General features: G+C 45.0%; 6 non-coding genes across 6 annotated transcripts; all 6 read right to left on the bottom strand.

The window, feature by feature from the left end:
* Positions 1 to 5,125: 5,125 nt before the first annotated feature.
* Positions 5,126 to 5,223, bottom strand: LOC137564880 (small nucleolar RNA U13). The gene has a single exon (XR_011030942.1). It is a non-coding gene; the product is annotated as a small nucleolar RNA U13 (small nucleolar RNA).
* A 3,218-nt stretch (positions 5,224 to 8,441) lies between these two features.
* Positions 8,442 to 8,539, bottom strand: LOC137564874 (small nucleolar RNA U13). The gene has a single exon (XR_011030936.1). It is a non-coding gene; the product is annotated as a small nucleolar RNA U13 (small nucleolar RNA).
* Positions 8,540 to 9,792: 1,253 nt separating this feature from the next.
* On the bottom strand, positions 9,793 to 9,891 carry LOC137564879 (small nucleolar RNA U13). The gene has a single exon (XR_011030941.1). It is a non-coding gene; the product is annotated as a small nucleolar RNA U13 (small nucleolar RNA).
* Positions 9,892 to 11,372: 1,481 nt separating this feature from the next.
* On the bottom strand, positions 11,373 to 11,470 carry LOC137564876 (small nucleolar RNA U13). The gene has a single exon (XR_011030938.1). It is a non-coding gene; the product is annotated as a small nucleolar RNA U13 (small nucleolar RNA).
* Positions 11,471 to 13,194: 1,724 nt separating this feature from the next.
* Positions 13,195 to 13,292, bottom strand: LOC137564877 (small nucleolar RNA U13). The gene has a single exon (XR_011030939.1). It is a non-coding gene; the product is annotated as a small nucleolar RNA U13 (small nucleolar RNA).
* A 5,172-nt stretch (positions 13,293 to 18,464) lies between these two features.
* Positions 18,465 to 18,562, bottom strand: LOC137564872 (small nucleolar RNA U13). Its single transcript, XR_011030935.1, has one exon. It is a non-coding gene; the product is annotated as a small nucleolar RNA U13 (small nucleolar RNA).
* Positions 18,563 to 21,136: the final 2,574 nt, after the last annotated feature.

The following is a 21,136-nucleotide window of genomic DNA, read 5'->3' as shown; positions in this document are numbered from 1 at the left end:
GGACATAATTTTAACGGTGAAATACCCGGGGCATATGGGCAAATACAATACGTGAGTTTTAATTATGGAGGCATGTATTATTTTAAAACTATAATTGCTGAAAACTGAGAAATAATGAATTTTTTCCATTTTTTTCTTATTCTTCCTGTTAAAATGCATTTACAGTAAAGTGGCTCTTAGCAAAATATACCACCCACAGAAAGCCTAATTGGTGGCGAAAAAAACAAGATATAGATCAATTCATTGTGATGAGTAGTGATAAAGTTATTGGCAAATGAATGGGGGGTGAAAGTTGCTCGGATGTAAAAAAATTTCAACCCTTCGGGCTTAAGTGGTTAAACAATACCTGTTGCCTGGCTATTCTGCTGATCATCTGAGCCTCTTATACATTTAGCTATAGATCCTGAAGCATATCAGGTGTTTCTAAAAATACTGTCATATATAACAAGATTAGCTGCATGCTTGTTTCTGGTGTGATTCAGACACTACTGCAGTCAAAAAGACCAGCAGGGCTGTCAGGCAACTGGTATAATTTTAAAGAGAACCAGAGATGAAGCACCCTCTTGTATTTTACCTTATAAATCAGTGGGAACATGACAGTAAACACCTAATCTGCCCTTTGTTTCATTGTTCTCTGTGTAATCTGACTTATCACGTCTGATAAGAATCCCCGACTGAGAAGTCAGGCTGCTCCGTCTAGCTTTGCTACAGAAAGATTATAGCTAAGTCTGTCTTCTGTGGTGTTATTTGAAGCCCAAGCCTGCCCCCTTGTGGCTTTGCTATAATGACTCAGCAATAATCATTCCCAGCAAAGCCAGATTTAATTGCTCAGTCTGGGATTCTTGTGACTGCTGATAACAGACACTTTTAGCAGTGAGGGTGAAACAGAGAGCATGGTAAGTGTTTTCTCTAATGTTCTTACTGATATACATGGTAAAATACACAAGGGTGCTTCGTCTCTGGTTCCCTTTAAAGGAAATAAATATGGCAGCCTCCATATCCTTCTGGTTAGAGCCAAATTAATCCATGCCATGCACTGATGAGGATTAAACAATCCGAAACAGTCTGTATGCATGTTGGATTATTATGGCTCTGTACAAATTAACAAGCTGACACATCATTGCATTCCAGTGGTTCTGGAGGTGTGTTTAGCTTCTAAGGGTACAATGGTTAATTTGCATATATTCAGCAGTGTTGCTCTGGGAGACATCTCAAGCTCACTCCAACCTGAATTATCGCACATTCTTTCTGTTTTAGGAAAGCAAATTTTGTTTTTCTTAACATCTTAGTAAGGGGGCTTTTAGGACCATTGTAGTCCCTTGCACACTCCAATGAGTTCTGGGTCACCATGAGCTTGCTGGTTAGTCTGTGCCTTCTGGTTACAGTTGTCCTTTAAGTGACAAGAATATGTACTCTGTACAGTGCTGTGGAAAATATCAGCACAATATAAAAAAAAACTAAATAATAACTTGTATGATGTGGGTTCCTGAAATGTGCACACTGGTTTCATGTTAGATTGGACCTTTCCTTTGAAATTTGCTGCCATCTAGTGGTCAAGCTTGTTTCTGCAGTACTTGTGCTCAACTGCTTGAACAATGCAACAGTGAATTTTTTTTAGAAGATAAATGTGTTTATCTTATGCTGGCTATACTTCTGCCAATTGATCAGACAGACATCTGTCGAGTGTGCAAAATTTACCAATGGTGCTGATGAACGCAGAAATATTTATGCAATGCTGGTACATTTGGCTTAGCTCGTAAAAATGTTACAGACACACAGTGAAACAGAACACCCATGAGTGTGTAAGGGGTTGAAAGAGATCAAAAATCCTTCTTACTAAAATGCTATGCAAAACAGAAGTTTGTCTTCTTAAAACAGATGGTATTTGTGACTATTCAGGTTGGTGTGAGCTTTGAGGTGTCCCACAATGCATCACTGCTGAATATGCAAATCATCTCTTTGTTGTACCTGATAGCTTGTAAAAGTGTGCCAGGTCAATCTGCCAGCAATTTCAATGGGTATCATTCATAAAGCATTTCCGCATACAGCTGACTTTACTGATCACTTGGCAAAATCTCCATTCATAAAGGCTCTTTCCGCATGAAAAGCTGACATTCCCGTGCAGAGCGATACATTTCCGCCTTGTGCGGTGATTATTTAGATTTATCTAGAAAAAGTAACAAAATGTCCATTCATAAACATTAGAGCAAGCGGTATGCGGACGGGGATTACCGCTCCCTTGGCAGTAACGATAAGCATGCGGAATACATGTAAGTGAATAGGACAGTCATCCCAAGCAGCAGTAGAGAGAGCAGCGCACGGAGGGACTCAGGCAGCTTCTCTGTTTCTGCAAGCCTACCGACAGCCTTTTTTGGAAAATCTCTGCACTTATATCGCAACAGGAAACATTTTTATGAATGAACACCCAGAAGTCTAAAATACCGACAGCGGTGTTTTCCCGCACTGATTCTCATTACCGACAACACTTTTATGAATGATACCCATTGTATTCAAAGTATTGACTAAAGATACTTACCTTGTTAACTTCCGTGGCGGTAACCCCAAGCCGCCAGGAGCGCAATGCAGAGCAATGAAGCACAGTGGGCGTTTTTACTCACTTCCCCGGGGATCCAGATGCAGGCAGCCATTCTACTTCCTCTCAACGGAGGCTCTGAATCACTCTGGTGAGATCACCGTCAGTGATCTCACTACAGAGTTACAGCGCCACCCAGAGGACGGAGGGAAAATTGCAGAGCTGGATTCCAAGGAGGTGAGTAAGTGCAGGGGCTGCTGCTAGCTTTCTGGCAACATGTTTTTTTCCTGGTTTTAGAATCTTAAACATTCAGAAAAGACCCTAAAATCCAGAAATAATCATCCTGCCAGGGAGGTTAAGGAAGGACATCAAGGGAAGTATCACTATTCAACTTGCTCTTGAAATAACAAATGACTACAGAAGGAATCCCCCCTTCCCATCTACACTCGGTCTCCTTAGAGGGCGCAAAGTCGCTAGGCAGCAAACGTTCGCTTCCCAGGCACTACTTTTTCTAGTGATCTGAGATGGGAAGAGGACACATTCAAAATCCAGAAAAAAAAGCTCAACAAAGGCTCTTCTTGACTTTTCTGCGACAACTAAGGCCTCCTTTCCACGGACTGTTGAGCTGTGTGCTCAGCAAGCAGTTATTATCAGGCAGCAGTGAGCAGTTACCAGGCAGCAACAAGCAGTTACCAGGCAGCAGTGAGCAGTTGTGAGCGTTTGAGAGGCATTTCACTGCCTATCAACAGTTCGTGGAAAAGAGTCCTCAAGAAAGGTTGGATTGCCACTGGACCATCACCTACTGACCAGCTTCTACTTAGCCACCATCGAGTCAATATTCTGCTTCAACACCATCTGGAATGTGAGAGCGTCTGTAAATGACAGGAACAAATTACAGTGGGTGAACAGGTTTGAGGAGCAGAGCATCGGGATATGCCTTCCAACACTGGACCTTCTTCATATCTCCATATTGAAAATCAGAGCCATCAGAATCGCAAACGGCCCTTCTCATCCTGGTAATCCCTTCCTTTATCTCATCAGGCCGCCGCTACTGTTCCATCTCCACCTTCTTTCCCCAAGCTGTCTAACTCCTAAATACAAAAGCCACTAACCAGCTCCCCTTGTCTCCACATATCCAAACAATGATTCCACATGAGGGCCATATCCACGCCAGTGTTTAGGATGGACTGAGAAATGGGGAAATGTGTTCTTCTTGTTGAACCATATCTCTCCTGATTCAGTCCCATTAATTAATGTGAACTGTGCCAAAAATATGGCCAGTCTGCTCCTGACTCAGACACTAAACACACTCAGGAAGAAGCTGCAGTTCCTGTTTCTTCCAGACATCCACTGTGAACCGTATCGTTCATTGTAATGATTCGGATGATTCGACTCACAAAAAAGATCCGGATCAAAGATCCGAATCGTTCATGATCCGGACAACACTACCGCCCAGCTGATAGGCTCTAGGGAAAACACTGGACTGAGTCTTGGCCTCGGCTCCCAAAGAGTCAGCTGAGTTTGGCTCTCTGTCTCTTCAAGCGGCTCTTCTGCAGCTGTGCTCGCTCTGTGTTCGGCTCCCTTCACCCGGACATTTCAAAAACCTGGGAGGATGGCCTGGACAGGTCGTAAAAAGTGGACCTGTCTGGGCAAAAGAGGACGCCTGGTCAGCCTAGTACAGTATGACCCATGTAGCACATGGCAAATAAATTCTGACTGCTTGTGATGTGGATGGGTTAGCTGTGCTCATTTTAAAGTCTTAGCTTTTAAATAAAGTTTTAAATTCCAAAAGTTGAAAACTTCTACAAATCATGGGGCCCACCAGCAAAACATTGATGCCCCCCCCCCCCCCCCCAATGATCACATCCCTTTCCTCAAGGGTCATCATAAAACAAGCGTGGACATCATAACCTTCACACCCATACCAAGTGTACTCACAAAAACTCCTGATCTGAAGAATGGAACCCTTTATCGGAGGTAGTGAAGTAGAAGTTAAGGCCCCCTCACAGCTCTGCCCCCCCCCCCCCGCAGTTTCAAGGGCAGCTCCCCTGTCGTTACAACCCCTGGTGCCCACACATCACTATATTTTGAGGCCCAGTGTACCTTTTGATCCAATAATCGGTTCTTAGAGCCGATGCTTTGACGCAAACAACAGGAGCTGATGCCCGTCACTACCAGAGCCGATGCTTCAGCCGCCCCACTCAGCTCTACCCTTCACTGTAATAAAGGGCGATGAGGCATGCCAGGAGATGTAGTACTCCTCGTGTAGCTTGTAGAGGTGGATGGAGGCGGAGCAGAGCAGCAGCTGGAAGGATAGCTTCACACAGAGACGCAGCCCAGAGTTGGCCTGGACATGAGGGTGGAGCTTTTCCTCCAGATCTGTGTACAATATAGGCATCCAGTGATACTAAATAAAGAGCCACTTGAAAGCCGTAAGAACCGACCGGTTCTTTGAAGGGAGATGAGCCATAAGAGCCAAAGCTTTCGAAAGAACTAAAATTCCCATCATTAGATCAAAGAAGAATAAATGCTTCAAAAGTTGGAGAACTTATAGCTTTCCTTAACTGGTTTGATAGGTTCCCTCAAGTTCTGGATCAGATGGGTGATGGGCTGAGTTATAACAAGGTGGGAAGGCACATGTCACACAGCCACATGACCACCCACTCATCATGGTTATGAACCAGAAGGAACAGCCCTACAAATCGGCCAGTGGTACACCGGAGTATTACACACTTTCTATCACTTATGGTGATAAATGTTTATGTCAGGCAGCAGTAAATATTGCATTCCTTGTTCTTTCTGTAATGTACACCTTGTTCTGTTTCCAGTTATGGAAAATCTAACAGTTGGTTTCTTAACTATATGTGCCTCCTTACTTATTCTAATATATTCATGAACATTTGCCAATACTCACCACTAGGCATGGTAAATGAAATTCAAATAATTTCAAGTTGATGCAGTGTTTTGCATAATGCTGCATCAACTCAAAATTATTTGCATCTCGTTGACCATCCCTACCTCACCACCACTACGGCCCAGAAGAGACACAGACAATTAGGGGAACAACGGCCTGGGGTCCATCAGTCATCGAGAAATCAAACGCTGTTACCTCTGCGCACCCAATCATGCCCTTGCGACTGATATTTATTTAGCATGCCTGATCAATCCTTTCGACCAAATGACGATGAAATTCAATTGAAACAATTGAATGGGTAGCCATGTTGCGACATCGATATCTGCCAAATTCAATCATCATTGAGTAATGTATGGGCACCCTTATTGCTAGCTTTTGCATTTCTGTTCCTGTCTTAAGGTGGCCATACAGATCCACCATGCGATTTGATCATTACTATCGAATCGGATGAAACAAGCATGCCTGATCGATTATTTTACTGATCATGACAGATAAAGCATCTTAATGCACGAGCAGTGGGAGGCACATAAAACATTTTGGGGGACATGGACATGCCAGCGATACAGCGTCACAAGGCCGATTCCTTAAAGATTTCAAGCTAAAATCAATCGGGAATCAGCCTGCGGTGTATGGGCAGCCAACAGATCTCTCTCTGATCAGATTCGATAAGCAAGAGATCTGTCTCTTGGTGAATCTGTCCATCATCGCTAGGTATATAAGCACCTTAACACCTGTTCTATTGTTTCAATGTTTTAAGGTATTTTCTATTTTTCTAATGTTGAGCCTGTCCCTGCCAAAAGCGATTCCAGGGATGACCCATGCCTCATTTGGTGAATAAATCCTGATTGCATGTGATGTGGATGGGTCAGCTCCAGTGGTGGGTGCATCGTAATCATAATGCAAAATTTCATAGAAAATTGTAATTAATTTCATATGTAAAAGTAGTATTTCAAAATTTCATGGAATTTTTCAAGTAATTTTTGCGAAATTTCGCATAATTTTGTGCCGACTTTAGCGGTTAATAGCAAAGCCCCCATACATGCTATTGCTACCAAAATTGCTACATATGTTAAGCAGAACAGTGGGTATAAGTCACAAAGAATTTTTCAAAAAGACCTTGTAGTTTTTGAGACACTTGATTTTAAAAATGGAAATACAAATGGTTTTAAACTGTCATTTTTCTAAGTTTAAAAAACATTTTTTACTTGCATTTTTAAAATCGAGTTTCTCAAAAACTATAAGGTCTTTTTGCAAAAAATGTTTTGAATTATACCCAATATTCTGCTTAACATAGGTAGCAATTTTGGTGTCACTAGCATGTATGGGGGCTTTGCTATTCAATGCTAAAGTCGGCACGAAATAAAATTTTATGCGAAACTACGAATGACTACATGAAATCAATTGAAATTGCAAATCGTAAGTGTAATTGCAAAAATGTATGCGAAATTTAGCCAAATCATAATTGTTGATTACGATCATCACTACTCAGCTCACTTAGCTGTACTCATTCTATAATCTTAACACATGTAAAGGAAAAATACTGTGCACCTGCCTCCTTGAATGATCTGCTGTTTATTTCCTTTGTACAGCCAAAAGCAGACAGTAATGGTATGCATGGAAAGACAACGTCAAACCTGTACAGTGGAAGGTGCTGTGGTGGATGAGGGAAGGGTGACCAGGGAAAGATGGGACGGCACTACAGCCGTTTCACGCTGCTCAGGCGCTTGCTCACGTGTGTGTCCGGTCATTTCTGAGCGGAGCCCTTAAAGAGAATCTGTACTCTAAAATGTTTACAGCAAAAAGCATACCATTCTATTCATTATGTTCTCCTGGGCCCCTCTGTGCTGTTTCTGCCACTCTCTGCTGCAATCCTGGCTTGTAATTAACAGTTTTAGGCAGTGTTTACAAATAAACTAACCAGCTTGTGATAGGCTCACATAAGCAGAGTGTGTGAGTCATACAGAGCCTGCAGGGGGCCTGCAGAGGGTGTGTATTGCTTCTATCCAATCACAAGCAGCCCTGCACATTCCACACATTCCAGCCTTAACCCGACAGAAGAAAACAGATTAGATCATATAACAGAGATAACATAGCCACTGTGCAATTAGGAAAGGCTGCAGTAAGCCAGAGCACATTAGAATAGGCAAAGGAATTTATAGGATAGAAGAACTAAGGCTGAAAATTTTGTTACATAGTCTCTTTAAACCCTCAAGAGTAAGCATTTGAGTGCCGGACTACGTTTTTTGTTACAGTGTACTATTATTCTATAATCTTAGCTATTAAAGTTTTAAACGGCAAAAGTTGAAAAACTTCCAGCTTGCCCAAGTAAGTTAGCATTAAGGGTGCCCATCAGGGGCGTAGCTACAAATCATGGGGCCCCCAGAAAATTGTTGATGGGGCCCCCAATGTTCACACCCCTTCCCTTGCAAGGGTCTTAAAACAAGTGTGGACAATATGATCTTCACACCAATAACAAGTGTAGCCACAGAAACATCTGATCTGAGGGCTCGTTTCCACTAGTGCGGTGTGCGTCTCGTAGACGCACGCCGGCACTGAGCGGGTGAGCGGGATCGCAGGCAAATCCCATGAGCCGTGCCATGAACGGCTATGGGATTCGCAGCCTCCGCTGCGAATTCTGCGGGGGGTTCCAGCCGAATTGCTCCCACAAGCGATTCCGCCGCGACCCCGTCATACCCTATGGCAGAGTTTCCCCGTGCGAATCATGTGCGGGGGAACTCTGCAGAATCACCAGCAAAATCGCCGAAGTGGAAACGGGCCCTTAAGGATGGACCTCTTTATCAGAGGGAGCGAAGTAGTCGTTGGGGCTCCCCGCATTTGCAGGGGCTGCTCCGTTGTAGTTATACCCCTTCCCACACATTACTCACTTTTGCTATTCAACCAATCAATCTGCAAGAGTTAGAGAACTTCCAGTTTGTCTATGAAAGTTGGCAATAACTTTCTTTAACTGATCAGACTGGGATCCTTCTAGTTCTGGATCAGACGGGTGATGTGCCGAGTCGTATCAAGGTGGGAAGGCACATGTCACACAGCCACATGAACACCCACTCATCATGGTTATGAACCAGAAGGATCAACCCCACACTGCGGCCAGTGGTGCACCGGGGTATCACACTCTTTCTACCACTTATGGTGATTAATGTGTATGTCAGGCAGCATTAATTATTGTATTCCTTCTTGCTTTCTGTAATGTACAGCTTATTCCGTTTCCAGTTATGCCTGCTGACAGTTGGTATCTTAATGTAGGAACAGCACACACTAGAATATATGACTATATGCGCCTCCTTACTTATTCTAATATATTCAAGAACATTTGCCACTATTCACCACCACTACGGCGGGGGAGAAACTTGGGGGAATACCGGCCTGGGTTCCATCGCCGCAAAATCCAACGCTGTCACCCCCACGTACTCGGTCGAGCCCTGGCGACCAAGGATTTTTAGCACACCCAATCAATTCTTTAGACCAATTTTGGATGAACGGGCAGCGGGAGGCACATAAAACATTTTGGGGGACATGGATGGGGGTGGCAATACAGCGTCACAAGGCCGATTCCCAAAAGATTTCAAGCTGAAATTGATCGGGAATTGGCATGTGGTGTATGGGGAGCCAACAGATCTCTCTCCGATCCATTTTGATCAGAGAGAGATCTGTCTCTTGGTTGAATCTGCCCATCATCGCTAGATGCACCTTACCACCTGTTCTATTGTCTCAATGTTTAAATGTATTTTCTATTTTTCTAATCTTGAGCCTGTCCCTGCCAAAAGCGATTCCAGGGCTGACCCATATCTCATTTGGCGAATAAATCCTGATTGCATGTGATGTGGATGGGTCAGCTCACTTAGCTATACTCATTGTATAGTCTTAGCTATTAAAGTTTTAAACTGCAATAGTTGAAAAACTTGTGGCTTGCCTAAGAAACTTAGCACTAAGGGTGCCCATCAGGGGTGTAGCTACAAATCATGGGCCCCCCAATGCTCACACCCCTTCCCTTGCAAGGGTCATAAAACAAGTGCAGACAATATGATCTTCACACCAATAACAAGTGTAGCCACATAAACACCTGATCTGAAGGATGGGCCCCTTTATCGGAGAGAGGGAAGTAGTAGTTGGCGGCCCCCTGCATTTGCAGGGGCTGCTCCCTTGTAGTTACACCCCTTCCCATACATTACTCACTTTTGCAATCCAACCAATTAATCTTTTGATCCAATCATTTGATCAGATCTAAGGAGAATCACTACTGCAAGAGTTAGAGAACTTCCAGCTTGTCTTTGAAACTTAGCAATAACTTTCCTTAACTGATCAGACAGGTATCCTTCTAGTTCTGGATCAGAAGGGTGATGTGCCGAGTCGTAACAAGGTGGGAAGGCACATGTCACACAGCCGCATGAACACACACTCATCATAGTTTATGAACCAGAAGAATCAACCCCACACTGCGGCCAGTGGTGCAACGGGGTATCACACGCTTTCTACCACTTATGATGATTAATGTGTATGTCAGGCCTGGGTTCCATCAGTTGTCGCAAAATTAAACTCTGTAACCATCGTGTACTCGGTCGAGCCCTTGCGACCGAGGATTTTTAGCATGCCCAATTGATCCTTTAGACCGATTTTGGATGAAAATCAATTGAACGATTGAAATCGATGTCATCGACACATACACTTGAGGGAACACCGGCCACGGGTCTGTCGGCTGCCGATAAATCGAGACGCCATTAAAGCAAGACTGAGATTTTTTTGGCGTGCCTGATTTTGATGAAATTCAATTGAAATGATTAAAAAGATATAGCCATGTTGCAACATCAATATCTGCCAGATTCAATCATTATGATCATATCTTCCGGGAATTGATGCCAAAAATCGAGTAATGTATAAGCACCCTTATTGCTAGCTTTTGCATTTCTGTTCCTGTCTTAAGGTGGCCATACAGATCCACCATGCAATCACTACTATAGAATCGGATGAAAACCGGCGCCCCCACAAGCATGCCCGATCGATGATTTGACTGAGCGTGACAGATAAAGTATCTTAATGCACGGGCAGCAGGAGGCACATAAAACATTTTGGGGGACATGAATGGGGGTGCGATACAGCGTCACAAGGCCGATTCCTTAAAGATTTCACACTGAAATTGATCAGGAATTGGCCTGTGGTGTATGGGAAGCCAACAGATCTCTCTCTGATCAGATTCGATAAGCAAGAGATCTGTCTCTTGGTGAATCTGTCCATCATCGCTAGGTATATAAGCACCTTAACACCTGTTCTATTGTTTTAATGTATTTTCTATTTTTCTAATGTTGAGCCTGTCCCTGCCAAAAGTGATTCCAGGGATGACCCATGCCTCATTTGGTGAATAAATCCTGATTGCTGATGTGGATGGGTCAGCTCACTTAGCTGTACTCATTCTATAGTCTTAGCTATTAAAGTTTTAAACTGCAAAAGTTTAAAAACTTGTAGCTTGCCTAAGAAAGTTAGCACTGGCACTAAGGGTGCCCATAAGTGGTATAGCTACAAATCATGGGGCCCCCAGAAAATTGTTGATGGGGCTCCCAATGTTCACACCCCTTCTCTTGCAAGGGTCTTAAAACAAGTGCGGACAATATGATCTTCACACCAATAACAAGAGTAGCCACAGAAACACCTGATCGGAAGGATGGACCCCTTTATCGGAGGGACCGAAGTAGTAGTTGGGGCCCCTTTACAGCTCCAGGACCCCTGATGGTTGCAGGAGCTGCTCCCTTGCAGTTAGGCCCCTTCCCATACATTACCCACTTTTGCAGTCCAATGAATCTTTTAAACCAATAATTTTATCAGACTGAAGGAGAATTATTACTGCAAAAGTTTGTCTATGAAAGTTGGTAATATCTTTTCTTAACTGGTCAGACAAGTATCCTTCTAGTTCTGGGTCAGAAGGGTGATGTGCCGAGTCGTAACAAAGTGGGAAGGCACACGTCACACAGCCGCATGAACACCCACTCATCATGGTTATAAACCAGAAGGATCAACCCCACACTGCGGCCAGTGGTGCACCGAGGTATCACACTGTTTCTACCACTTATAGTGATTAATGTATGTCAGGCAGCATTAATTATTGTATTCCTTCTTGCTTCCTGTAATGTACAGCTTATTCCGTTTCCAGTTATGCCTGCTGACAGTTGGTATCTTGATGCAGGAACAGCACACACTAGAATATATGACTATATGCGCCTCCTTACTTATTCTAATATATTCATGAACATTTGCCACTATTCACCACCACTACAGCGGGGGGGGGGGGGGAGACACCTGGGGGAATACCGGCCGGGGGAGACACCTGGGAGAATACCGGCCGGGGGAGACACCTGGGAGAATACCGGCCTGGGTCCCGTCAGTTGTCGCAAATTAAACTCTGTAACCATCGTGTACTCGGTCGAGCCCTTGCGAGCGAGGATTTTTAGCATGCCCAATTGATCCTTTAGACTGATTTTGGATGAAAATCAATTGAACGATTGAAATCGATGTCATCGACACATACACTTGAGGGAACATCGGCCACGGGTCTGTCGGCTGCCGATAAATCAAACGCCATTAAAGCCAAGACTGAGATTTTTTGGGCGTGCCTGATTTTGATGAAATTCAATTGAAATGATTAAACAGGTAGCCATGTTGCAACATCGATATCTGCTAGATTCAATCATTATGATCATATCGTCCGGGAATTGATGCCAAAAATCGAGTAATGTATGGGCACCCTTATTGCTAGCTTTTGCATTTCTGTTCCTGTCTTAAGGTGGCCATACAGATCCACCATGCAATCATTACTATCGAATCGGACGAAAACCGGGTGCCACCACAAGCATGCCTGATCGATGATTTGACTGAGCGTGACAGATAAAGTATCTTAATGCACGGGCAGCGGGAGGCACATAAAACATTTTGGGGGACATGGATGGGGGTGCGATACGCCGTCACAAGGCCGATTCCTTAAAGATTTCACACTGAAATTGATCGGGAATTGGCCTGTGGTGTATGGGAAGCCAACAGATCTCTCTCTGATCAGATTCGATAAGCAAGAGATCTGTCTATCATCGCTAGATAAATAAGCACCTGTTCTATTGTTTCAATGTATTTTCTATTTTTCTAATCTTGAGCCTGTCCCTGCCAAAAGTGATTCCAGGGATGACCCATGCCTCATACGGCGAATGAATCCTGATTGCTGATGTGGATGGGTCAGCTCACTTAGCTGTACTCATTCTATAGTCTTAGCTATTAAAGTTTTAAACTGCAAAAGTTTAAAAACGTCTAGCTTGCCTAAGAAAGTTATCACTAAGAGTGCCCATCAGTGGTATAGCTACAAATCATGGGGCCCCCAGAAAATTGTTGATGGGGCCCCCAATGTTCACACCCCTTCTCTTGCAAGGGTCTTAAAACAAGTGCGGACAATATGATCTTCACAACAATAACAAGTGTAGCCACAGAAACACCTGATCGGAAGGATGGTCCCCTTTATCGGAGGGACCGAAGTAGTAGTTGGGGCCCCTTTACAGCTCCGGGACCCCTGACAGTTGCAGGAGCTGCTCCCTTGCAGTTAGGCCCCTTCCCATACATTACCCACTTTTGTAGCCCAATGAATCTTTTGATCCTATAATTTTATCAGATTGAAGGAGAATCATTACTGCTAAAGCTTGTCTATGAAAGTTGATAATATCTTTTCTTCACTGGTCGGACAGGTATCCTTCTAGTTCTGGGTCAGAAGGGTGATGTGCCGAGTCGTAACAAGGTGGGAAGGCACACACCACACAGCCGCATGAACACCCACTCATCATGGTTATGAACCAGAAGGATCAACCCCACACTGCAGCCAGTGGTGCACCGGGGTATCACACTCTTTCTACCACTTATGGTGATTAATGTACATGTCAGGCAGCAATAATTATTGTATTCCTTCTTGCTTCCTGTAATGTACAGCTTATTCCGTTTCCAGTTATGCCTGCTGACAGTTGGTATCTTGATGCAGGAACAGCACACACTAGAAGATATGACTATATGCGCCTCCTTACTTATTCTAATTTATTCATGAACATTTGCCACTATTCACCACCACTACTACGGCGGGGGAGAGACACCTGGGGGAATACCGGCCGGGGGAGAGACCTGGGGGAATACCGGCCTGGGTCCCATCCAGGGGCGTAACTAGAAATCACTGGGCCCCCCTGCGAATATTTGGATGGGGCCCCCCCCATAGGTGCCAAATAATCGTAATGGGGCAGCGTTTCACTGTAAATTAATTGTAAAGTGGGCAGCATTTTACCAGACAATCGTAATGTGGGCCAGAAAATCGTAATGTGGGCAGAGTTCACCAGAAAATCGTAATGTGGGCCTTTAGAAAATCATAATGTGGGCAGAGTTCACCAGAAAATCGTAATGTGGGCACCAGTCACCAGAAAATAGTAACGTGGGCAGCATTTACCAGACAATCGTAATGTGGGCAGCGTTCACCAGAATATCGTAATGTGGGACAGAAAATCGTAATGTGGGCAGAGTTCACCAGAAAATTGTAACATGGACAGCATTCACCAGACAATCGTAACTTGGGCAGTGTTCACCAGAAAATCGTAATGTGGGCCAGAAAATCGTAATGTGGGCAGCGTTCACCAGAAAATCGTAACGTGGACAGCATTCACCAGACAATCGTAACGTGGGCAGTGTTCACCAGAAAATCGTAATGTGGGCAGCAGACACCAGAAAATCGCAATGTGGGCAGCAGACACCTGAAAATCGCAATGTGGGCAGCAGACACCTGAAAATCGCAATGTGGGCAGCAGACACCTGAAAATCGCAATGTGGGCAGCAGACACCTGAAAATCGTAATGTGGGCAGCAGACACCTGAAAATCGTAATGAGGGCAGCAGACACCTGAAAATCGTAATGAGGGCAGCAGACACCTGAAAATCGTAATGTGGGCAGCAGACACCTGAAAATCGTAATGTGGGCAGCAGACACCAGAAAATCGTAATGAGGGCAGCAGACACCAGAAAATCGTAATGAGGGCAGCAAACACCAGAAAATCGTAATGTGGGCAGCAGACACCTGAAAATCACAATGTGGGCAGCAGACACCTGAAAATCGTAATGAGGGCAGCAGACACCTGAAAATCGTAATGAGGGCAGCAGACACCTGAAAATCGTAATGTGGGCAGCAGACACCTGAAAATCGTAATGTGGGCAGCAGACACCTGAAAATCGTAATGAGGGCAGCAGACACCTGAAAATCGTAATGAGGGCAGCAGACACCAGAAAATCGTAATGTGGGCAGCAGACACCAGAAAATCGCAATGTGGGCAGCAGACACCTGAAAATCGCAATGTGGGCAGCAGACACCTGAAAATCGCAATGTGGGCAGCAGACACCTGAAAATCGTAATGTGGGCAGCAGACACCTGAAAATCGTAATGAGGGCAGCAGACACCTGAAAATCGTAATGAGGGCAGCAGACACCTGAAAATCGTAATGTGGGCAGCAGACACCAGAAAATCGTAATGTGGGCAGCAGACACCAGAAAATCGTAATGAGGGCAGCAGACACCAGAAAATCGTAATGAGGGCAGCAGACACCAGAAAATCGTAATGTGGGCAGCAGACACCTGAAAATCACAATGTGGGCAGCAGACACCTGAAAATCGTAATGAGGGCAGCAGACACCTGAAAATCGTAATGAGGGCAGCAGACACCTGAAAATCGTAATGTGGGCAGCAGACACCTGAAAATCGTAATGTGGGCAGCAGACACCAGAAAATCGTAATGAGGGCAGCAGACACCAGAAAATCGTAATGTGGGCAGCAGACACCAGAAAATCGTAATGAGGGCAGCAGACACCAGAAAATCGCAATGTGGGCAGCAGACACCTGAAAATCGCAATGTGGGCAGCAGACACCTGAAAATCGCAATGTGGGCAGCAGACACCTGAAAATCGTAATGTGGGCAGCAGACACCTGAAAATCGTAATGAGGGCAGCAGACACCTGAAAATCGTAATGAGGGCAGCAGACCCCAGAAAATCGTAATGTGGGCAGCAGACACCTGAAAATCGTAATGTGGGCAGCAGACACCAGAAAATCGTAATGAGGGCAGCAGACACCAGAAAATCGTAATGAGGGCAGCAGACACCAGAAAATCGTAATGTGGGCAGCAGACACCTGAAAATCACAATGTGGGCAGCAGACACCTGAAAATCGTAATGAGGGCAGCAGACACCTGAAAATCGTAATGAGGGCAGCAGACACCTGAAAATCGTAATGTGGGCAGCAGACACCTGAAAATCGTAATGTGGGCAGCAGACACCAGAAAATCGTAATGAGGGCAGCAGACACCAGAAAATCGTAATGTGGGCAGCAGACACCAGAAAATCGTAATATGCCCCCCCCCTGGGGCCCGCTCGGAGTTTTGTGGGTGCTGGAGGGGTGGCAGCATGAGGGGAAAGCCTTGCCCACAGTCGGCGGGGAGAGGGGTAGTTCCCCCCTCTCCCTCACCTCGGGGCTCTCCCCTCTGTGCTCCCCTCCAGCTCGTAAGTGTCTGTGGGGCTGTGGTGGGCAGCGAGCGGCGGGCAGATACATACCTGCTTCCGTGCGTTCCATTGGAGACTTCTCCCTCTAGCGGCTGACGTCACTTCCGGAAGTGACGTCAGCCGCTAGAGGGAGAAGTCTCCGATGGAACGCACGGAAGCAGGTATGTATCTGCCCGCCGCTCGCTGCCCACCACAGCCCCACAGACACTTACGAGCTGGAGGGGAGCACAGAGGGGAGAGCCCCGAGGTGAGGGAGAGGGGGGAACTACCCCTCTCCCCGCCGACTGTGGGCAAGGCTTTCCCCTCATGCTGCCACCCCTCCAGCACCCACAAAACGGCCCCAAGCGGGCCCCAGGGGGGGGGCGGGCCCCCCCCCGCGGGCGCAGGGGCTGCAGGGCCTATTCCTACGCCCCTGGTCCCATCAGTTGTCGCAAATTACACTCTGTTACCATCGTGTACTCAGTTGAGCCCTTGCGACTGAGGATTTTTAGCATGCCCAATCGATCCTTTAGACCGATTTTGGATGAAAATCAATTGAACGATTGAAATCGATGTCATCGACACATACGCTTGAGGGAACACCGGCCACGGGTCTGTCGGCTGCCGATAAATCGAACGCCATTAAAGCCAAGACTGAGATTTTTTGGCGTGCCTGATTTTGATGAAATTCAATTGAAATGATTAAACAGGTAGCCATGTTGCAACATCGATATCTGCTAGATTCAATCATTATGATCATATCGTCCGAGAATCGATGCCAAAAATCGAGTAATGTATAAGCACCCTTATTGCTAGCTTTTGCATTTCTGTTCCTGTCTTAGGCCCCATACACACATCAGACCATAGTCTTTTGAAAATGAAAGATCGCAGACCAATCTTACCACCCTTCCTGTAGTATAAGAGCCATACCTACACAGTCTTTTCTATGGAGCTGAACTCCACATCAGGAAAAAATCTTTGCAGGCTGCTGCACACACAGATGCTGTACAGACACAAAAGATCAGTATCTGCAAAAGATCTGTTCCTGACAAAAATCCATTCCTGCAAATTGCAATGATAGTCTATGAGATCTGCAGATCATCATACACACATGATTTAACTGACATTCATCTGCAGATCAGATCCACCAGGATGGATTTTCAGATCTGCAGATGATTGCTTGATCTGCAGATGAATGTCAGTTAAATCATGTGTGTATGATGATCTGCAGATCTCATAGACTATCATTGCAATTTGCAGGAATGGATTTTTGGCAGGAACAGATCTTTTGCAGATACTGACCTTTTGTGTCTGTACAGCATCTGTGTGTGCAGCATCTTGCAAAGATTGTTTTCTGATGTGGAGTTCAGCTCCATAGAAAAGACTGTGTAGAGTATGGCTCTCATACTACATGAAGGGTGGTAAGATTGGTCTGTGATCTTTCATTTTCCAAAGACTATAGTCTGATGTGTGTATGAGCCTTTAAGGTGGCCATACAGATCCACCATGCAATCACTACTATAGAATCGGATGAAAACCGGCGCCCCCACAAGCATGCCTGATCGATGATTTGACTGAGCGTGACAGATAAAGTATCTTAATGCACGGGCAGCGGGAGGCACATAAAACATTTTGGGGGACATGGACATGCCAGCGATACAGCGTCACAAGGCCGATTCCTTAAAGATTTCACGCTGAAATTGATCAGGAAATGGCCTGTGGTGTATGGGCAGCCAACAGATCTCTCTCTGATCAGATTCGATAAGCAAGAGATCTGTCTCTTGGTGAATCTGTCCATCATCGCTAGGTATATAAGCACCTTAACACCTGTTCTATTGTTTCAATGTTTTAATGTATTTTCTATTTTTCTAATCTTGAGCCTGTCCCTGCCAAAAGCGATTCCAGGGATGACCCATGCCTCATTTGGTGAATAAATCCTGATTGCTGATGTGGATGGGTCAGCTCACTTAGCTGTACTCATTCTATAGTCTTAGCTATTAAAGTTTTAAACTGCAAAAGTTTAAAAACTTCTAGCTTGCCTAAGAAAGTTAGCACTGCCACTAAGGGTGCCCATCAGGGATATAGCTACAAATCATGGGGCCCCCAGAAAATTGTTGATAGGGCCCCCAATGTTCACACCCCTCTTGCAAGGGTCTTAAAACAAGTGCGGACAATATGATCTTTACACCAATAACAAGTGTAGCCACAGAAACACCTGATCGGAAGGATGGACCCCTTTATCGGAGGGACTGAAGTAGTAGTTGGGGCCCCTTTACATCTCTAGGACCCCTGACGGTTGCAGGAGCTGCTCCCTTGCAGTTAGGCCCCTTCCCATACATTACTCAATTTTGCAATCCAATTAATCATTTGATCCAATAATTGTATCAGACTGAAGGAGAATTATTACTGCAAAAGTTTGTCTATGAAAGTTGGTAATATCTTTTCTTAACTGATCAGACAGGTATCCTTCTAGTCCTGGATCAGAAGGGTGATGTACCAAGTCGTAACAAGGTGGGAAGGCACATGTCACACAGCCGCATGAACACCCACTCATCATGGTTATGAACCAGAAGGATCAACCCCACACTGCGGCCAGTGGTGCACCGGGGTATCACACTATCTACCACTTATGGTGATTAATGTGCATGTCAGGCAACATTCATTATTGTATTCCTTCTTCCTTTCTGTAATGTACACCTCGTTTCCAGTTATGCCCGCTGACAGTTGGTATCTTAATGTAGGAACAGCACACACTAGAATATATAACTATATGCTCCTCTTTACTTATTCTAATATATTCATGAACATTTGCCACTATTCACCACCACTACAGCGGGGGGGGGGGGGGGGGGGGGAGGAGAAACTTGGGGGAATACCGGCCGGGGGAGACACCTGGGGGAATACCGGCCTGGAGTCCATCAGTTGTCGCAAAATCAAATGCTCTTACCACTGCGCACCCGATCGAGCTGTTGCGATGAGGATTTTTAGCATGCATAATCAATCCTTTAGACCGAGTTTGGATGAAAATCAGTTGAATGATTGAAATCGATGTCCTTGACACATACACCTGGGGGAACACCAGCCGGGGGTCTGTCGGCTGTCGATAAATAAAACGTCATTAAAGCCAAGCACCCACTCGAGCCCTTGTGACTGAAATGTTATGATCCTTTATGAATCAATTGAAAAACTTGATCGCGGTCATGTTTTGGCATCAGATACGACCATTATGATTGAACTGTCTGGATATCAATGTCAACAATCTAAAAAATAATGTGTGGGCACCCTTATTCATAGCTCTTGCATTTATTTTTCCTGTCTAAAGGTGGCCATACAACTAGGGATTTTGAGGCCCAATCAACCATCCGATTCGATCATTTTATCGTATCAAAATTATTGCTGCAACAAGTATGCCCAGTCGATGATTGGGACAATTTCGGGCCAAAATTGGTCAAATGTGTCGATCGGAGAAGCTGGGAAGATCTCAGTTGAAAGTGCTTGATCGTGTGTGTGGTGCTAATGGTGTTCGATATCACGAGGACCAACGAACATGGCGGACGCCCCCTGCCTTGCCGCCCCCAAGTCTAATTGTCGGGAAGCCTCTCTGGATCCTAATGAGGCTTCCGCTATCCTCCTCAGCCAGCCTGAACCAGCTACGATTGATCAAAAGACCGCACTCACGTCAGTGGGTAAGCTGGTGCCGGGCCCCGAGGCTATCCAATAACAGTTATCATGAAGGAGTACGCACACAGACTTGTCGGAGCAATAACGTGAAGTTTTATTGTCCCATCACATATGTGTGAAAAAATAGTCTGACCTGCATAGGCCGACGATCATTTCGGGGCCACCCAGGGTCCCCTTTATCAAGGCAGGTAGCAGAAAAGACATATACACCTAGTCAGTACACAATACCACATTAAATACCCCCAGACACAAATTCCCGACTCCGCCCGTGGGCGGTCACATCAATCAATAAAACGTTATGCATTTAAATTCCACCACTGTGAAATACTATTGGGCTCACTAACCTGTCAATCAGCCTGCTCAGCTCACAGACTCAACGCGTCCACATAGAGATGAGCGTAATGGCGTAATTACGATTACTGATAGAACATTTCCGAGGCTATTTCGAGGGATCATTTATTTAAAGGGACAGGTAAGTATTAATGGTTAATTAAGAATATTAAAGGACTTTTTTCGTGGTTATGTTTTTTATTCAATTAAAATACTTTTTCTAAGTGTTTGTGTGTTTATTTACTTTTAACTCTTAAAGGAAATGGGTAAGGGGTACAAGTACCTCTATACTCATTTCTCCTGGGAGGGGGGGTGGGCATCTGGGAGACCCCCCCCCCCCCAGGAAATCGCGGCCTCCACCTCCACCGCCCATCAGAGGTGGAGAAGAGCCCCTTGTCCTTGGATTGGACAAGGGCTTGGAGGGGAAGGGGAAAGCTTGGCTGCCCCTCCCCTTCCGAGACCCCCCAATCCATGGACCATGCGGGCTGGTATAATCAGGGTGCGGAGCCCCACGCGGCCGGTGTTCCGCATTCTGGCTATCCCAGCCTGCATGGGGGACAAGGGGTTAAAGAGGTCTGGGAGGGGGGACCCCACGTCGTTTTTTTTTTATATTTCCCACACTCAGAACGAAGTAAGTAAAACTCTTCCCACTTGGGGGAATCTATGAAAATAATACACTATTGTTACCTGTGCAAAAAAAATGATTTTCTGCATTTAAAAGACATTTTCGCCCTTGAAACTTAAAAATCGATTTTCTCAAAAACTATAAGGTCTTTTTGAAAAAAAAATGTTTCCTCTTATTCCCACTGATCCCCTTAATATACCCTGGGAATTTGGTGTTCCTAAACTTTAAGCAGGCTTTGCTATTAACCGTTAAACTCGGCGGGTTTTTAAATGTTTACATTTTTCCTTTGAAACTTTAACATCGATTTTCTCAAAAACTATAAGGTCTTTTTGAAAAAAAAAATTGTTCCTCTTATTCCTCCTGATCTCCTTAATATATTCTCCAAATTTGAGGCTCTTAGCATTTAAGGGGGCTTTGCTATTAACCCTTAAAGTCGGCGGCTTTTTTATATTATACGGAGCGTTACGGTTTAACGCGAAATTACAGTAGCGTTTAATGCGAAATTACGGCATGA

Source organism: Hyperolius riggenbachi, chromosome 3 (assembly GCF_040937935.1).
Source record: "Hyperolius riggenbachi isolate aHypRig1 chromosome 3, aHypRig1.pri, whole genome shotgun sequence".
Classification (NCBI taxonomy): domain Eukaryota; kingdom Metazoa; phylum Chordata; class Amphibia; order Anura; family Hyperoliidae; genus Hyperolius; species Hyperolius riggenbachi.
This window is presented reverse-complemented; position numbering and strand designations above follow the sequence as displayed.